The sequence below is a fragment of the Embiotoca jacksoni genome, unplaced genomic scaffold, assembly GCF_022577435.1.
Source record: "Embiotoca jacksoni isolate LCO1_2020_lvr unplaced genomic scaffold, fEmbJac1.0.p SCAF_1, whole genome shotgun sequence".
NCBI classification, from domain to species: domain Eukaryota; kingdom Metazoa; phylum Chordata; class Actinopteri; family Embiotocidae; genus Embiotoca; species Embiotoca jacksoni.
In genome coordinates this window covers 14,739,639-14,753,861 of record NW_027185229.1, presented here as the reverse complement: position 1 = coordinate 14,753,861, position 14,223 = coordinate 14,739,639, and the positions used below count along the sequence as shown (strand labels likewise).

The 14,223-nt window shown below is 44.7% G+C and overlaps 31 non-coding genes across 31 annotated transcripts; all 31 read left to right on the top strand.

Annotated features, from left to right (window-relative positions):
- The first annotated feature begins 161 nt into the window (after positions 1–161).
- On the top strand, positions 162–234 carry trnaf-gaa (transfer RNA phenylalanine (anticodon GAA)). The gene has a single exon. It is a non-coding gene; the product is annotated as a tRNA-Phe (tRNA).
- A 121-nt stretch (positions 235–355) lies between these two features.
- On the top strand, positions 356–444 carry trnad-guc (transfer RNA aspartic acid (anticodon GUC)). Its single transcript is given in 2 exon segments — positions 356–392; positions 409–444. It is a non-coding gene; the product is annotated as a tRNA-Asp (tRNA).
- Positions 445–723: 279 nt separating this feature from the next.
- trnaf-gaa (transfer RNA phenylalanine (anticodon GAA)) lies at positions 724–796 on the top strand. Its single transcript has one exon. It is a non-coding gene; the product is annotated as a tRNA-Phe (tRNA).
- A 696-nt stretch (positions 797–1,492) lies between these two features.
- On the top strand, positions 1,493–1,581 carry trnay-gua (transfer RNA tyrosine (anticodon GUA)). Its single transcript is given in 2 exon segments — positions 1,493–1,529; positions 1,546–1,581. It is a non-coding gene; the product is annotated as a tRNA-Tyr (tRNA).
- A 287-nt stretch (positions 1,582–1,868) lies between these two features.
- trnaf-gaa (transfer RNA phenylalanine (anticodon GAA)) lies at positions 1,869–1,941 on the top strand. The gene has a single exon. It is a non-coding gene; the product is annotated as a tRNA-Phe (tRNA).
- Positions 1,942–2,062: 121 nt separating this feature from the next.
- trnay-gua (transfer RNA tyrosine (anticodon GUA)) lies at positions 2,063–2,151 on the top strand. The gene is given in 2 exon segments: positions 2,063–2,099; positions 2,116–2,151. It is a non-coding gene; the product is annotated as a tRNA-Tyr (tRNA).
- Positions 2,152–3,199: 1,048 nt separating this feature from the next.
- trnay-gua (transfer RNA tyrosine (anticodon GUA)) lies at positions 3,200–3,288 on the top strand. Its single transcript is given in 2 exon segments — positions 3,200–3,236; positions 3,253–3,288. It is a non-coding gene; the product is annotated as a tRNA-Tyr (tRNA).
- A 478-nt stretch (positions 3,289–3,766) lies between these two features.
- trnay-gua (transfer RNA tyrosine (anticodon GUA)) lies at positions 3,767–3,855 on the top strand. Its single transcript is given in 2 exon segments — positions 3,767–3,803; positions 3,820–3,855. It is a non-coding gene; the product is annotated as a tRNA-Tyr (tRNA).
- Positions 3,856–4,142: 287 nt separating this feature from the next.
- trnaf-gaa (transfer RNA phenylalanine (anticodon GAA)) lies at positions 4,143–4,215 on the top strand. The gene has a single exon. It is a non-coding gene; the product is annotated as a tRNA-Phe (tRNA).
- A 121-nt stretch (positions 4,216–4,336) lies between these two features.
- On the top strand, positions 4,337–4,425 carry trnad-guc (transfer RNA aspartic acid (anticodon GUC)). Its single transcript is given in 2 exon segments — positions 4,337–4,373; positions 4,390–4,425. It is a non-coding gene; the product is annotated as a tRNA-Asp (tRNA).
- Positions 4,426–4,704: 279 nt separating this feature from the next.
- On the top strand, positions 4,705–4,777 carry trnaf-gaa (transfer RNA phenylalanine (anticodon GAA)). The gene has a single exon. It is a non-coding gene; the product is annotated as a tRNA-Phe (tRNA).
- A 696-nt stretch (positions 4,778–5,473) lies between these two features.
- Positions 5,474–5,562, top strand: trnay-gua (transfer RNA tyrosine (anticodon GUA)). Its single transcript is given in 2 exon segments — positions 5,474–5,510; positions 5,527–5,562. It is a non-coding gene; the product is annotated as a tRNA-Tyr (tRNA).
- Positions 5,563–6,040: 478 nt separating this feature from the next.
- Positions 6,041–6,129, top strand: trnay-gua (transfer RNA tyrosine (anticodon GUA)). The gene is given in 2 exon segments: positions 6,041–6,077; positions 6,094–6,129. It is a non-coding gene; the product is annotated as a tRNA-Tyr (tRNA).
- A 287-nt stretch (positions 6,130–6,416) lies between these two features.
- Positions 6,417–6,489, top strand: trnaf-gaa (transfer RNA phenylalanine (anticodon GAA)). The gene has a single exon. It is a non-coding gene; the product is annotated as a tRNA-Phe (tRNA).
- Positions 6,490–6,978: 489 nt separating this feature from the next.
- On the top strand, positions 6,979–7,051 carry trnaf-gaa (transfer RNA phenylalanine (anticodon GAA)). The gene has a single exon. It is a non-coding gene; the product is annotated as a tRNA-Phe (tRNA).
- Positions 7,052–7,747: 696 nt separating this feature from the next.
- On the top strand, positions 7,748–7,836 carry trnay-gua (transfer RNA tyrosine (anticodon GUA)). Its single transcript is given in 2 exon segments — positions 7,748–7,784; positions 7,801–7,836. It is a non-coding gene; the product is annotated as a tRNA-Tyr (tRNA).
- Positions 7,837–8,115: 279 nt separating this feature from the next.
- trnaf-gaa (transfer RNA phenylalanine (anticodon GAA)) lies at positions 8,116–8,188 on the top strand. The gene has a single exon. It is a non-coding gene; the product is annotated as a tRNA-Phe (tRNA).
- A 126-nt stretch (positions 8,189–8,314) lies between these two features.
- Positions 8,315–8,403, top strand: trnay-gua (transfer RNA tyrosine (anticodon GUA)). The gene is given in 2 exon segments: positions 8,315–8,351; positions 8,368–8,403. It is a non-coding gene; the product is annotated as a tRNA-Tyr (tRNA).
- A 287-nt stretch (positions 8,404–8,690) lies between these two features.
- On the top strand, positions 8,691–8,763 carry trnaf-gaa (transfer RNA phenylalanine (anticodon GAA)). Its single transcript has one exon. It is a non-coding gene; the product is annotated as a tRNA-Phe (tRNA).
- Positions 8,764–8,884: 121 nt separating this feature from the next.
- Positions 8,885–8,973, top strand: trnay-gua (transfer RNA tyrosine (anticodon GUA)). The gene is given in 2 exon segments: positions 8,885–8,921; positions 8,938–8,973. It is a non-coding gene; the product is annotated as a tRNA-Tyr (tRNA).
- Positions 8,974–9,252: 279 nt separating this feature from the next.
- trnaf-gaa (transfer RNA phenylalanine (anticodon GAA)) lies at positions 9,253–9,325 on the top strand. Its single transcript has one exon. It is a non-coding gene; the product is annotated as a tRNA-Phe (tRNA).
- Positions 9,326–10,021: 696 nt separating this feature from the next.
- On the top strand, positions 10,022–10,110 carry trnay-gua (transfer RNA tyrosine (anticodon GUA)). The gene is given in 2 exon segments: positions 10,022–10,058; positions 10,075–10,110. It is a non-coding gene; the product is annotated as a tRNA-Tyr (tRNA).
- A 279-nt stretch (positions 10,111–10,389) lies between these two features.
- Positions 10,390–10,462, top strand: trnaf-gaa (transfer RNA phenylalanine (anticodon GAA)). The gene has a single exon. It is a non-coding gene; the product is annotated as a tRNA-Phe (tRNA).
- A 126-nt stretch (positions 10,463–10,588) lies between these two features.
- trnay-gua (transfer RNA tyrosine (anticodon GUA)) lies at positions 10,589–10,677 on the top strand. The gene is given in 2 exon segments: positions 10,589–10,625; positions 10,642–10,677. It is a non-coding gene; the product is annotated as a tRNA-Tyr (tRNA).
- A 287-nt stretch (positions 10,678–10,964) lies between these two features.
- On the top strand, positions 10,965–11,037 carry trnaf-gaa (transfer RNA phenylalanine (anticodon GAA)). Its single transcript has one exon. It is a non-coding gene; the product is annotated as a tRNA-Phe (tRNA).
- Positions 11,038–11,158: 121 nt separating this feature from the next.
- On the top strand, positions 11,159–11,247 carry trnay-aua (transfer RNA tyrosine (anticodon AUA)). The gene is given in 2 exon segments: positions 11,159–11,195; positions 11,212–11,247. It is a non-coding gene; the product is annotated as a tRNA-Tyr (tRNA).
- Positions 11,248–11,526: 279 nt separating this feature from the next.
- On the top strand, positions 11,527–11,599 carry trnaf-gaa (transfer RNA phenylalanine (anticodon GAA)). Its single transcript has one exon. It is a non-coding gene; the product is annotated as a tRNA-Phe (tRNA).
- Positions 11,600–12,663: 1,064 nt separating this feature from the next.
- On the top strand, positions 12,664–12,736 carry trnaf-gaa (transfer RNA phenylalanine (anticodon GAA)). The gene has a single exon. It is a non-coding gene; the product is annotated as a tRNA-Phe (tRNA).
- Positions 12,737–13,238: 502 nt separating this feature from the next.
- On the top strand, positions 13,239–13,311 carry trnaf-gaa (transfer RNA phenylalanine (anticodon GAA)). The gene has a single exon. It is a non-coding gene; the product is annotated as a tRNA-Phe (tRNA).
- A 121-nt stretch (positions 13,312–13,432) lies between these two features.
- Positions 13,433–13,521, top strand: trnay-gua (transfer RNA tyrosine (anticodon GUA)). The gene is given in 2 exon segments: positions 13,433–13,469; positions 13,486–13,521. It is a non-coding gene; the product is annotated as a tRNA-Tyr (tRNA).
- A 279-nt stretch (positions 13,522–13,800) lies between these two features.
- Positions 13,801–13,873, top strand: trnaf-gaa (transfer RNA phenylalanine (anticodon GAA)). The gene has a single exon. It is a non-coding gene; the product is annotated as a tRNA-Phe (tRNA).
- The last annotated feature ends 350 nt before the right edge of the window (positions 13,874–14,223 follow it).

The following is a 14,223-nucleotide window of genomic DNA, read 5'->3' as shown; positions in this document are numbered from 1 at the left end:
GTACACTTAAGTTCTTATTGGGAAATTGGCAACATGAGAAACTTTGACTGAATTGACATTTCACTGGAACATGATGATATTTTGCCATTTTTTGGAAATGTTGTCGTTTTGCTTTTTGCTCGATTTGGCGGGTCGTAGCCATGATTCGCTGCTTTCCCTTTGCCAAAATCGCTCAGTTGGGAGAGCGTTAGACTGAAGATCTAAAGGTCCCTGGTTCAATCCCTGGTTTTGGCAGCAACCTTTTGGTGCCAGCTGTCAACTATTCTTTCTTCCTCTTACACACCCTGTTCATTTTATGTTGCCATGGCATTGGAAGCAAAGTTGATGATGTTGGTAGAATTCAGTATCATTCTAGCCTTCGATAGCTCAGATGGTAGAGCGGAGGACTGTCGAGTGAAAATAGCAGGAATCCTTAGGTAGCTGGTTCAAATCCGGCTCGAAGGACAAGCTTTTAAGCAACGCAACTTGTCCAAACCTTCTTCGCCTTTCTGGACCGGGACGTGACCCTTCTGTGAGACCATTTCTTCAACTTTCCAAAGGAAACACCCTCTTCACCCAATGATTTACTGGGTACACTTAAGTTCTTATTGGCAACATGAAAAACTTTGACTGAATTGAGATTTCACTGGAACATGATGATATTCTGCCATGTTTTGGAAATGATGTCGTTTTACTTTTTGCTCGATTTGGCGGGTCGTAGCCACGATTCGCTGTGTTTCCTTTGCCGAAATAGCTCAGTTGGGAGAGCGTTAGACTGAAGATCTAAAGGTCCCTGGTTCAATCCCTGGTTTCGGCAGCAACCTTTTGGTGCCAGCTGTCAACTATTCTTTCTTCCTCTTACACACCCTGTTCATTTTGTGTTGCCATGGCATTGGAAGCAAAGTTGATGATGTTGGTAGAATTCAGTCTCATTCTAGCCTTCGATAGCTCAGATGGTAGAGTGGAGGACTGTAGAGTGAAAATAGCAGGCATCCTTAGATAGCTGGTTCAAATCCGGCTCGAAGGACAGGCTTTTAACAACGCAACTTGTCCAACCCTTCTTTGCCTTTCCAGACTGGGACGTGACCCTTCTGTGAGACCATTTCTTCAACTTTCCAAAGGAAACACCTGCTTCACCCAATGATTTACTGGGTACACTTAAGTTCTTATTGGGAAATTGGCAACATGAGAAACTTTGACTGAAATGACATTTCACTGGAACATGATGATATTTTGCCATTTTTTTGGAAATGTTGTCGTTTTGCTTTTTGCTCGATTTGGCGGGTCGTAGCCATGATTCGCTGCTTTCCCTTTGCCAAAATCGCTGAGTTGGGAGAGCGTTAGACTGAAGATCTAAAGGTCCCTGGTTCAATCCCTGGTTTCGGCAGCAACCTTTCCGTGCCAGCTTTTGGGTCACCTATTCTTTCTTCCTCTTACACACCCTGTCCATTTTATGTTGCCATGGCATTGGAAGCAAAGTGGTTGATGGTGGTAGAATACCATGTGGTTCAAGCCTTCGATAGCTCAGACGGTAGAGCGGAGGACTGTAGAGTGAAAATAGCAGGAATCCTTAGGTCGCTGGTTCAAATCCGGCTCGAAGGACAGACTTTTAAGCAACGCAACTTGTCCAACCCTTCTTCACCTTTCTGTACCCAGACGTGACCCTTCTGAGAGACCATTTCAACAACTTTCCAAAGGAAACACCTGCTTCACCCAATGATTTACTGGGTACACTTAAGTTCTTATTGGGAAATTGGCAACATGAGAAACTTTGACTGAATTGACATTTCACTGGAACATGATGATATTTTGCCATTTTTTGGAAATGTTGTCGTTTTGCATTTTGCTCGATTTGGCGGGTCGTAGCCACGATTCGCTGCTTTCCCTTTGCCAAAATCGCTCAGTTGGGAGAGCGTTAGACTGAAGATCTAAAGGTCCCTGGTTCAATCCCTGGTTTTGGCAGCAACCTTTTGGTGCCAGCTGTCAACTATTCTTTCTTCCTCTTACACACCCTGTTCATTTTATGTTGCCATGGCATTGGAAGCAAAGTTGATGATGTTGGTAGAATTCAGTATCATTCTAGCCTTCGATAGCTCAGATGGTAGAGCGGAGGACTGTAGAGTGAAAATAGCAGGAATCCTTAGGTCGCTGGTTCAAATCTGGCTCGAAGGACAAGCTTTTAAGCAACTCAACTTGTCCAAACCTTCTTCGCCTTTCTGGACCGGGACGTGACCCTTCTGTGAGACCATTTCTACAACTTTCCAAAGGAAACACCCTCTTCACCCAATGATTTACTGGGTACACTTAAGTTCTTATTGGCAACATGAAAAACTTTGACTGAATTGAGATTTCACTGGAACATGATGATATTCTGCCATGTTTTGGAAATGATGTCGTTTTACTTTTTGCTCGATTTGGCGGGTCGTAGCCACGATTCGCTGTGTTTCCTTTGCCGAAATAGCTCAGTTGGGAGAGCGTTAGACTGAAGATCTAAAGGTCCCTGATTCAATCCCTGGTTTCGGCAGCAACCTTTTGGTGCCAGCTGTCAACTATTCTTTCTTCCTCTTACACACCCTGTTCATTTTGTGTAGCCATGGCATTGGAAGCAAAGTTGATGATGTTGGTAGAATTCAGTCTCATTCTATCCTTCGATAGCTCAGATGGTAGAGTGGAGGACTGTAGAGTGAAAATAGCAGGCATCCTTAGGTAGCTGGTTCAAATCCGGCTCGAAGGACAGGCTTTTAACAACGCAACTTGTCCAACCCTTCTTTGCCTTTCCAGACTGGGACGTGACCCTTCTGTGAGACCATTTCTTCAACTTTCCAAAGGAAACACCTGCTTCACCCAATGATTTACTGGGTACACTTAAGTTCTTATTGGGAAATTGGCAACATGAGAAACTTTGACTGAAATGACATTTCACTGGAACATGATGATATTTTGCCATTTTTTTGGAAATGTTGTCGTTTTGCTTTTTGCTCGATTTGGCGGGTCGTAGCCATGATTCGCTGCTTTCCCTTTGCCAAAATCGCTGAGTTGGGAGAGCGTTAGACTGAAGATCTAAAGGTCCCTGGTTCAATCCCTGGTTTCGGCAGCAACCTTTCCGTGCCAGCTTTTGGGTCACCTATTCTTTCTTCCTCTTACACACCCTGTCCATTTTATGTTGCCATGGCATTGGAAGCAAAGTGGTTGATGGTGGTAGAATACCATGTGGTTCAAGCCTTCGATAGCTCAGACGGTAGAGCGGAGGACTGTAGAGTGAAAATAGCAGGAATCCTTAGGTCGCTGGTTCAAGTCCGGCTCGAAGGACAGGCTTTTAAGCAACGCAACTTGTCCAAACCTTCTTCACCTTTCTGGACCGGGACGTGGCCCTTCTGTGAGACCATTTCTACAACTTTCCAAGGGAAACACCCTCTTCACCCAATGATTTACTGGGTACACTTAAGTTCTTATTGGCAACATGAAAAACTTTGACTGAATTGAGATTTCACTGGAACATGATGATATTCTGCCATGTTTTGGAAATGATGTCGTTTTACTTTTTGCTCGATTTGGCGGGTTGTAGCCACGATTCGCTGTGTTTCCTTTGCCGAAATAGCTCAGTTGGGAGAGCGTTAGACTGAAGATCTAAAGGTCCCTGATTCAATCCCTGGTTTCGGCAGCAACCTTTCCGTGCCAGCTTTTGGGTCACCTATTCTTTCTTCCTCTGACACACCCTGTCCATTTTATGTTGCCATGGCATTGGAAGCAAAGTGGTTGATGGTGGTAGAATACCATTTGGTTCAAGCCTTCGATAGCTCAGACGGTAGAGCGGAGGACTGTAGAGTGAAAATAGCAGGAATCCTTAGGTCGCTGGTTCAAATCCGGCTCGAAGGACAGACTTTTAAGCAACGCAACTTGTCCAACCCTTCTTCACCTTTCTGTACCCAGACGTGACCCTTCTGAGAGACCATTTCAACAACTTTCCAAAGGAAACACCTGCTTCACCCAATGATTTACTGGGTACACTTAAGTTCTTATTGGGAAATTGGCAACATGAGAAACTTTGACTGAATTGACATTTCACTGGAACATGATGATATTTTGCCATTTTTTGGAAATGTTGTCGTTTTGCTTTTTGCTCGATTTGGCGGGTCGTAGCCATGATTCGCTGCTTTCCCTTTGCCAAAATCGCTCAGTTGGGAGAGCGTTAGACTGAAGATCTAAAGGTCCCTGGTTCAATCCCTGGTTTTGGCAGCAACCTTTTGGTGCCAGCTGTCAACTATTCTTTCTTCCTCTTACACACCCTGTTCATTTTATGTTGCCATGGCATTGGAAGCAAAGTTGATGATGTTGGTAGAATTCAGTATCATTCTAGCCTTCGATAGCTCAGATGGTAGAGCGGAGGACTGTCGAGTGAAAATAGCAGGAATCCTTAGGTAGCTGGTTCAAATCCGGCTCGAAGGACAAGCTTTTAAGCAACGCAACTTGTCCAAACCTTCTTCGCCTTTCTGGACCGGGACGTGACCCTTCTGTGAGACCATTTCTTCAACTTTCCAAAGGAAACACCCTCTTCACCCAATGATTTACTGGGTACACTTAAGTTCTTATTGGCAACATGAAAAACTTTGACTGAATTGAGATTTCACTGGAACATGATGATATTCTGCCATGTTTTGGAAATGATGTCGTTTTACTTTTTGCTCGATTTGGCGGGTCGTAGCCACGATTCGCTGTGTTTCCTTTGCCGAAATAGCTCAGTTGGGAGAGCGTTAGACTGAAGATCTAAAGGTCCCTGGTTCAATCCCTGGTTTCGGCAGCAACCTTTTGGTGCCAGCTGTCAACTATTCTTTCTTCCTCTTACACACCCTGTTCATTTTGTGTTGCCATGGCATTGGAAGCAAAGTTGATGATGTTGGTAGAATTCAGTCTCATTCTAGCCTTCGATAGCTCAGATGGTAGAGTGGAGGACTGTAGAGTGAAAATAGCAGGCATCCTTAGATAGCTGGTTCAAATCCGGCTCGAAGGACAGGCTTTTAACAACGCAACTTGTCCAACCCTTCTTTGCCTTTCCAGACTGGGACGTGACCCTTCTGTGAGACCATTTCTTCAACTTTCCAAAGGAAACACCTGCTTCACCCAATGATTTACTGGGTACACTTAAGTTCTTATTGGGAAATTGGCAACATGAGAAACTTTGACTGAAATGACATTTCACTGGAACATGATGATATTTTGCCATTTTTTTGGAAATGTTGTCGTTTTGCTTTTTGCTCGATTTGGCGGGTCGTAGCCATGATTCGCTGCTTTCCCTTTGCCAAAATCGCTGAGTTGGGAGAGCGTTAGACTGAAGATCTAAAGGTCCCTGGTTCAATCCCTGGTTTCGGCAGCAACCTTTCCGTGCCAGCTTTTGGGTCACCTATTCTTTCTTCCTCTTACACACCCTGTCCATTTTATGTTGCCATGGCATTGGAAGCAAAGTGGTTGATGGTGGTAGAATACCATGTGGTTCAAGCCTTCGATAGCTCAGACGGTAGAGCGGAGGACTGTAGAGTGAAAATAGCAGGAATCCTTAGGTCGCTGGTTCAAGTCCGGCTCGAAGGACAGGCTTTTAAGCAACGCAACTTGTCCAAACCTTCTTCGCCTTTCTGGACCTGGACGTGGCCCTTCTGTGAGACCATTTCTACAACTTTCCAAGGGAAACACCCTCTTCACCCAATGATTTACTGGGTACACTTAAGTTCTTATTGGCAACATGAAAAACTTTGACTGAATTGAGATTTCACTGGAACATGATGATATTCTGCCATGTTTTGGAAATGATATCGTTTTACTTTTTGCTCGATTTGGCGGGTTGTAGCCACGATTCGCTGTGTTTCCTTTGCCGAAATAGCTCAGTTGGGAGAGCGTTAGACTGAAGATCTAAAGGTCCCTGATTCAATCCCTGGTTTCGGCAGCAACCTTTCCGTGCCAGCTTTTGGGTCACCTATTCTTTCTTCCTCTGACACACCCTGTCCATTTTATGTTGCCATGGCATTGGAAGCAAAGTGGTTGATGGTGGTAGAATACCATTTGGTTCAAGCCTTCGATAGCTCAGACGGTAGAGCGGAGGACTGTAGAGTGAAAATAGCAGGAATCCTTAGGTCGCTGGTTCAAATCCGGCTCGAAGGACAGGCTTTTAAGCAACGCAACTTGTCCAACCCTTCTTCACCTTTCTGTACCCAGACGTGACCCTTCTGAGAGACCATTTCAACAACTTTCCAAAGGAAACACCTGCTTCACCCAATGATTTACTGGGTACACTTAAGTTCTTATTGGGAAATTGGCAACATGAGAAACTTTGACTGAATTGACATTTCACTGGAACATGATGATATTTTGCCATTTTTTGGAAATGTTGTCGTTTTGCATTTTGCTCGATTTGGCGGGTCGTAGCCACGATTCGCTGCTTTCCCTTTGCCAAAATCGCTCAGTTGGGAGAGCGTTAGACTGAAGATCTAAAGGTCCCTGGTTCAATCCCTGGTTTTGGCAGCAACCTTTTGGTGCCAGCTGTCAACTATTCTTTCTTCCTCTTACACACCCTGTTCATTTTATGTTGCCATGGCATTGGAAGCAAAGTTGATGATGTTGGTAGAATTCAGTATCATTCTAGCCTTCGATAGCTCAGATGGTAGAGCGGAGGACTGTAGAGTGAAAATAGCAGGAATCCTTAGGTCGCTTGTTCAAATCTGGCTCGAAGGACAAGCTTTTAAGCAACTCAACTTGTCCAAACCTTCTTCGCCTTTCTGGACCGGGACGTGACCCTTCTGTGAGACCATTTCTACAACTTTCCAAAGGAAACACCCTCTTCACCCAATGATTTACTGGGTACACTTAAGTTCTTATTGGCAACATGAAAAACTTTGACTGAATTGAGATTTCACTGGAACATGATGATATTCTGCCATGTTTTGGAAATGATGTCGTTTTACTTTTTGCTCGATTTGGCGGGTCGTAGCCACGATTCGCTGTGTTTCCTTTGCCGAAATAGCTCAGTTGGGAGAGCGTTAGACTGAAGATCTAAAGGTCCCTGATTCAATCCCTGGTTTCGGCAGCAACCTTTTGGTGCCAGCTGTCAACTATTCTTTCTTCCTCTTACACACCCTGTTCATTTTGTGTAGCCATGGCATTGGAAGCAAAGTTGATGATGTTGGTAGAATTCAGTCTCATTCTATCCTTCGATAGCTCAGATGGTAGAGTGGAGGACTGTAGAGTGAAAATAGCAGGCATCCTTAGGTAGCTGGTTCAAATCCGGCTCGAAGGACAGGCTTTTAACAACGCAACTTGTCCAACCCTTCTTTGCCTTTCCAGACTGGGACGTGACCCTTCTGTGAGACCATTTCTTCAACTTTCCAAAGGAAACACCTGCTTCACCCAATGATTTACTGGGTACACTTAAGTTCTTATTGGGAAATTGGCAACATGAGAAACTTTGACTGAAATGACATTTCACTGGAACATGATGATATTTTGCCATTTTTTTGGAAATGTTGTCGTTTTGCTTTTTGCTCGATTTGGCGGGTCGTAGCCATGATTCGCTGCTTTCCCTTTGCCAAAATCGCTGAGTTGGGAGAGCGTTAGACTGAAGATCTAAAGGTCCCTGGTTCAATCCCTGGTTTCGGCAGCAACCTTTCCGTGCCAGCTTTTGGGTCACCTATTCTTTCTTCCTCTTACACACCCTGTCCATTTTATGTTGCCATGGCATTGGAAGCAAAGTGGTTGATGGTGGTAGAATACCATGTGGTTCAAGCCTTCGATAGCTCAGACGGTAGAGCGGAGGACTGTAGAGTGAAAATAGCAGGAATCCTTAGGTCGCTGGTTCAAGTCCGGCTCGAAGGACAGGCTTTTAAGCAACGCAACTTGTCCAAACCTTCTTCACCTTTCTGGACCGGGACGTGGCCCTTCTGTGAGACCATTTCTACAACTTTCCAAGGGAAACACCCTCTTCACCCAATGATTTACTGGGTACACTTAAGTTCTTATTGGCAACATGAAAAACTTTGACTGAATTGAGATTTCACTGGAACATGATGATATTCTGCCATGTTTTGGAAATGATGTCGTTTTACTTTTTGCTCGATTTGGCGGGTTGTAGCCACGATTCGCTGTGTTTCCTTTGCCGAAATAGCTCAGTTGGGAGAGCGTTAGACTGAAGATCTAAAGGTCCCTGATTCAATCCCTGGTTTCGGCAGCAACCTTTCCGTGCCAGCTTTTGGGTCACCTATTCTTTCTTCCTCTGACACACCCTGTCCATTTTATGTTGCCATGGCATTGGAAGCAAAGTGGTTGATGGTGGTAGAATACCATTTGGTTCAAGCCTTCGATAGCTCAGACGGTAGAGCGGAGGACTGTAGAGTGAAAATAGCAGGAATCCTTAGGTCGCTGGTTCAAATCCGGCTCGAAGGACAGACTTTTAAGCAACGCAACTTGTCCAACCCTTCTTCACCTTTCTGTACCCAGACGTGACCCTTCTGAGAGACCATTTCAACAACTTTCCAAAGGAAACACCTGCTTCACCCAATGATTTACTGGGTACACTTAAGTTCTTATTGGGAAATTGGCAACATGAGAAACTTTGACTGAATTGACATTTCACTGGAACATGATGATATTTTGCCATTTTTTGGAAATGTTGTCGTTTTGCATTTTGCTCGATTTGGCGGGTCGTAGCCACGATTCGCTGCTTTCCCTTTGCCAAAATCGCTCAGTTGGGAGAGCGTTAGACTGAAGATCTAAAGGTCCCTGGTTCAATCCCTGGTTTTGGCAGCAACCTTTTGGTGCCAGCTGTCAACTATTCTTTCTTCCTCTTACACACCCTGTTCATTTTATGTTGCCATGGCATTGGAAGCAAAGTTGATGATGTTGGTAGAATTCAGTATCAGTCTAGCCTTCGATAGCTCAGATGGTAGAGCGGAGGACTGTAGAGTGAAAATAGCAGGAATCCTTAGGTCGCTGGTTCAAATCCGGCTCGAAGGACAAGCTTTTAAGCAACTCAACTTGTCCAAACCTTCTTCGCCTTTCTGGACCGGGACGTGACCCTTCTGTGAGACCATTTCTACAACTTTCCAAAGGAAACACCCTCTTCACCCAATGATTTACTGGATACACTTAAGTTCTTATTGGCAACATGAAAAACTTTGACTGAATTGAGATTTCACTGGAACATGATGATATTCTGCCATGTTTTGGAAATGATGTCGTTTTACTTTTTGCTCGATTTGGCGGGTCGTAGCCACGGTTCGCTGTGTTTCCTTTGCCGAAATAGCTCAGTTGGGAGAGCGTTAGACTGAAGATCTAAAGGTCCCTGATTCAATCCCTGGTTTCGGCAGCAACCTTTTGGTGCCAGCTGTCAACTATTCTTTCTTCCTCTTACACACCCTGTTCATTTTGTGTAGCCATGGCATTGGAAGCAAAGTTGATGATGTTGGTAGAATTCAGTCTCATTCTATCCTTCGATAGCTCAGATGGTAGAGTGGAGGACTGTAGAGTGAAAATAGCAGGCATCCTTAGGTAGCTGGTTCAAATCCGGCTCGAAGGACAGGCTTTTAACAACGCAACTTGTCCAACCCTTCTTTGCCTTTCCAGACTGGGACGTGACCCTTCTGTGAGACCATTTCTTCAACTTTCCAAAGGAAACACCTGCTTCACCCAATGATTTACTGGGTACACTTAAGTTCTTATTGGGAAATTGGCAACATGAGAAACTTTGACTGAAATGACATTTCACTGGAACATGATGATATTTTGCCATTTTTTTGGAAATGTTGTCGTTTTGCTTTTTGCTCGATTTGGCGGGTCGTAGCCATGATTCGCTGCTTTCCCTTTGCCAAAATCGCTCAGTTGGGAGAGCGTTAGACTGAAGATCTAAAGGTCCCTGGTTCAATCCCTGGTTTCGGCAGCAACCTTTCCGTGCCAGCTTTTGGGTCACCTATTCTTTCTTCCTCTTACACACCCTGTCCATTTTATGTTGCCATGGCATTGGAAGCAAAGTGGTTGATGGTGGTAGAATACCATGTGGTTCAAGCCTTCGATAGCTCAGACGGTAGAGCGGAGGACTGTAGAGTGAAAATAGCAGGAATCCTTAGGTCGCTGGTTCAAGTCCGGCTCGAAGGACAGGCTTTTAAGCAACGCAACTTGTCCAAACCTTCTTCACCTTTCTGGACCGGGACGTGGCCCTTCTGTGAGACCATTTCTACAACTTTCCAAGGGAAACACCCTCTTCACCCAATGATTTACTGGGTACACTTAAGTTCTTATTGGCAACATGAAAAACTTTGACTGAATTGAGATTTCACTGGAACATGATGATATTCTGCCATGTTTTGGAAATGATGTCGTTTTACTTTTTGCTCGATTTGGCGGGTTGTAGCCACGATTCGCTGTGTTTCCTTTGCCGAAATAGCTCAGTTGGGAGAGCGTTAGACTGAAGATCTAAAGGTCCCTGATTCAATCCCTGGTTTCGGCAGCAACCTTTCCGTGCCAGCTTTTGGGTCACCTATTCTTTCTTCCTCTTACACACCCTGTCCATTTTATGTTGCCATGGCATTGGAAGCAAAGTGGTTGATGGTGGTAGAATACCATTTGGTTCAAGCCTTCGATAGCTCAGACGGTAGAGCGGAGGACTGTAGAGTGAAAATAGCAGGAATCCTTAGGTCGCTGGTTCAAATCCGGCTCGAAGGACAGACTTTTAAGCAACGCAACTTGTCCAACCCTTCTTCACCTTTCTGTACCCAGACGTGACCCTTCTGAGAGACCATTTCAACAACTTTCCAAAGGAAACACCTGCTTCACCCAATGATTTACTGGGTACACTTAAGTTCTTATTGGGAAATTGGCAACATGAGAAACTTTGACTGAATTGACATTTCACTGGAACATGATGATATTTTGCCATTTTTTGGAAATGTTGTCGTTTTGCTTTTTGCTCGATTTGGCGGGTCGTAGCCATGATTCGCTGCTTTCCCTTTGCCAAAATCGCTCAGTTGGGAGAGCGTTAGACTGAAGATCTAAAGGTCCCTGGTTCAATCCCTGGTTTTGGCAGCAACCTTTTGGTGCCAGCTGTCAACTATTCTTTCTTCCTCTTACACACCCTGTTCATTTTATGTTGCCATGGCATTGGAAGCAAAGTTGATGATGTTGGTAGAATTCAGTCTCATTCTAGCCTTCGATAGCTCAGATGGTAGAGCGGAGGACTATAGAGTGAAAATAGCAGGAATCCTTAGGTCGCTGGTTCAAATCTGGCTCGAAGGACAAGCTTTTAAGCAACGCAACTTGTCCAAACCTTCTTCGCCTTTCTGGACCGGGACGTGACCCTTCTGTGAGACCATTTCTTCAACTTTCCAAAGGAAACACCCTCTTCACCCAATGATTTACTGGGTACACTTAAGTTCTTATTGGCAACATGAAAAACTTTGACTGAATTGAGATTTCACTGGAACATGATGATATTCTGCCATGTTTTGGAAATGATGTCGTTTTACTTTTTGCTCGATTTGGCGGGTCGTAGCCACGATTCGCTGTGTTTCCTTTGCCGAAATAGCTCAGTTGGGAGAGCGTTAGACTGAAGATCTAAAGGTCCCTGGTTCAATCCCTGGTTTCGGCAGCAACCTTTTGGTGCCAGCTGTCAACTATTCTTTCTTCCTCTTACACACCCTGTTCATTTTGTGTTGCCATGGCATTGGAAGCAAAGTTGATGATGTTGGTAGAATTCAGTCTCATTCTAGCCTTCGATAGCTCAGATGGTAGAGTGGAGGACTGTAGAGTGAAAATAGCAGGCATCCTTAGGTAGCTGGTTCAAATCCGGCTCGAAGGACAGGCTTTTAACAACGCAACTTGTCCAACCCTTCTTTGCCTTTCCAGACTGGGACGTGACCCTTCTGTGAGACCATTTCTTCAACTTTCCAAAGGAAACACCTGCTTCACCCAATGATTTACTGGGTACACTTAAGTTCTTATTGGGAAATTGGCAACATGAGAAACTTTGACTGAAATGACATTTCACTGGAACATGATGATATTTTGCCATTTTTTTGGAAATGTTGTCGTTTTGCTTTTTGCTCGATTTGGCGGGTCGTAGCCATGATTCGCTGCTTTCCCTTTGCCAAAATCGCTGAGTTGGGAGAGCGTTAGACTGAAGATCTAAAGGTCCCTGGTTCAATCCCTGGTTTCGGCAGCAACCTTTCCGTGCCAGCTTTTGGGTCACCTATTCTTTCTTCCTCTTACACACCCTGTCCATTTTATGTTGCCATGGCATTGGAAGCAAAGTGGTTGATGGTGGTAGAATACCATGTGGTTCAAGCCTTCGATAGCTCAGACAGTAGAGCGGAGGACTGTAGAGTGAAAATAGCAGGAATCCTTAGGTCGCTGGTTCAAGTCCGGCTCGAAGGACAGGCTTTTAAGCAACGCAACTTGTCCAAACCTTCTTCGCCTTTCTGGACCGGGACGTGGCCCTTCTGTGAGACCATTTCTACAACTTTCCAAGGGAAACACCCTCTTCACCCAATGATTTACTGGGTACACTTAAGTTCTTATTGGCAACATGAAAAACTTTGACTGAATTGAGATTTCACTGGAACATGATGATATTCTGCCATGTTTTGGAAATGATGTCGTTTTACTTTTTGCTCGATTTGGCGGGTTGTAGCCACGATTCGCTGTGTTTCCTTTGCCGAAATAGCTCAGTTGGGAGAGCGTTAGACTGAAGATCTAAAGGTCCCTGATTCAATCCCTGGTTTCGGCAGCAACCTTTCCGTGCCAGCTTTTGGGTCACCTATTCTTTCTTCCTCTGACACACCCTGTCCATTTTATGTTGCCATGGCATTGGAAGCAAAGTGGTTGATGGTGGTAGAATACCATTTGGTTCAAGCCTTCGATAGCTCAGACGGTAGACCGGAGGACTGTAGAGTGAAAATAGCAGGAATCCTTAGGTCGCTGGTTCAAATCCGGCTCGAAGGACAGGCTTTTAAGCAACGCAACTTGTCCAACCCTTCTTCACCTTTCTGTACCCAGACGTGACCCTTCTGAGAGACCATTTCAACAACTTTCCAAAGGAAACACCTGCTTCACCCAATGATTTACTGGGTACACTTAAGTTCTTATTGGGAAATTGGCAACATGAGAAACTTTGACTGAATTGACATTTCACTGGAACATGATGATATTTTGCCATTTTTTGGAAATGTTGTCGTTTTGCATTTTGCTCGATTTGGCGGGTCGTAGCCACGATTCGCTGCTTTCCCTTTGCCAAAATCGCTCAGTTGGGAGAGCGTTAGACTGAAGATCTAAAGGTCCCTGGTTCAATCCCTGGTTTTGGCAGCAACCTTTTGGTGCCAGCTGTCAACTATTCTTTCTTCCTCTTACACACCCTGTTCATTTTATGTTGCCATGGCATTGGAAGCAAAGTTGATGATGTTGGTAGAATTCAGTATCATTCTAGCCTTCGATAGCTCAGATGGTAGAGCGGAGGACTGTAGAGTGAAAATAGCAGGAATCCTTAGGTCGCTGGTTCAAATCCGGCTCGAAGGACAAGCTTTTAAGCAACGCAACTTGTCCAAACCTTCTTCGCCTTTCTGGACCGGGACGTGACCCTTCTGTGAGACCATTTCTACAACTTTCCAAAGGAAACACCCTCTTCACCCAATGATTTACTGGGTACACTTAAGTTCTTATTGGCAACATGAAAAACTTTGACTGAATTGAGATTTCACTGGAACATGATGATATTCTGCCATGTTTTGGAAATGATGTCGTTTTACTTTTTGCTCGATTTGGCGGGTCGTAGCCACGATTCGCTGTGTTTCCTTTGCCGAAATAGCTCAGTTGGGAGAGCGTTAGACTGAAGATCTAAAGGTCCCTGGTTCAATCCCTGGTTTCGGCAGCAACCTTTTGGTGCCAGCTGTCAACTATTCTTTCTTCCTCTTACACACCCTGTTCATTTTGTGTTGCCATGGCATTGGAAGCAAAGTTGATGATGTTGGTAGAATTCAGTCTCATTCTAGCCTTCGATAGCTCAGATGGTAGAGTGGAGGACTGTAGAGTGAAAATAGCAGGCATCCTTAGGTAGCTGGTTCAAATCCGGCTCGAAGGACAGGCTTTTAACAACGCAACTTGTCCAACCCTTCTTTGCCTTTCCAGACTGGGACGTGACCCTTCTGTGAGACCATTTCTTCAACTTTCCAAAGGAAACACCTGCTTCACCCAATGATTTACTGGGTACACTTAAGTTCT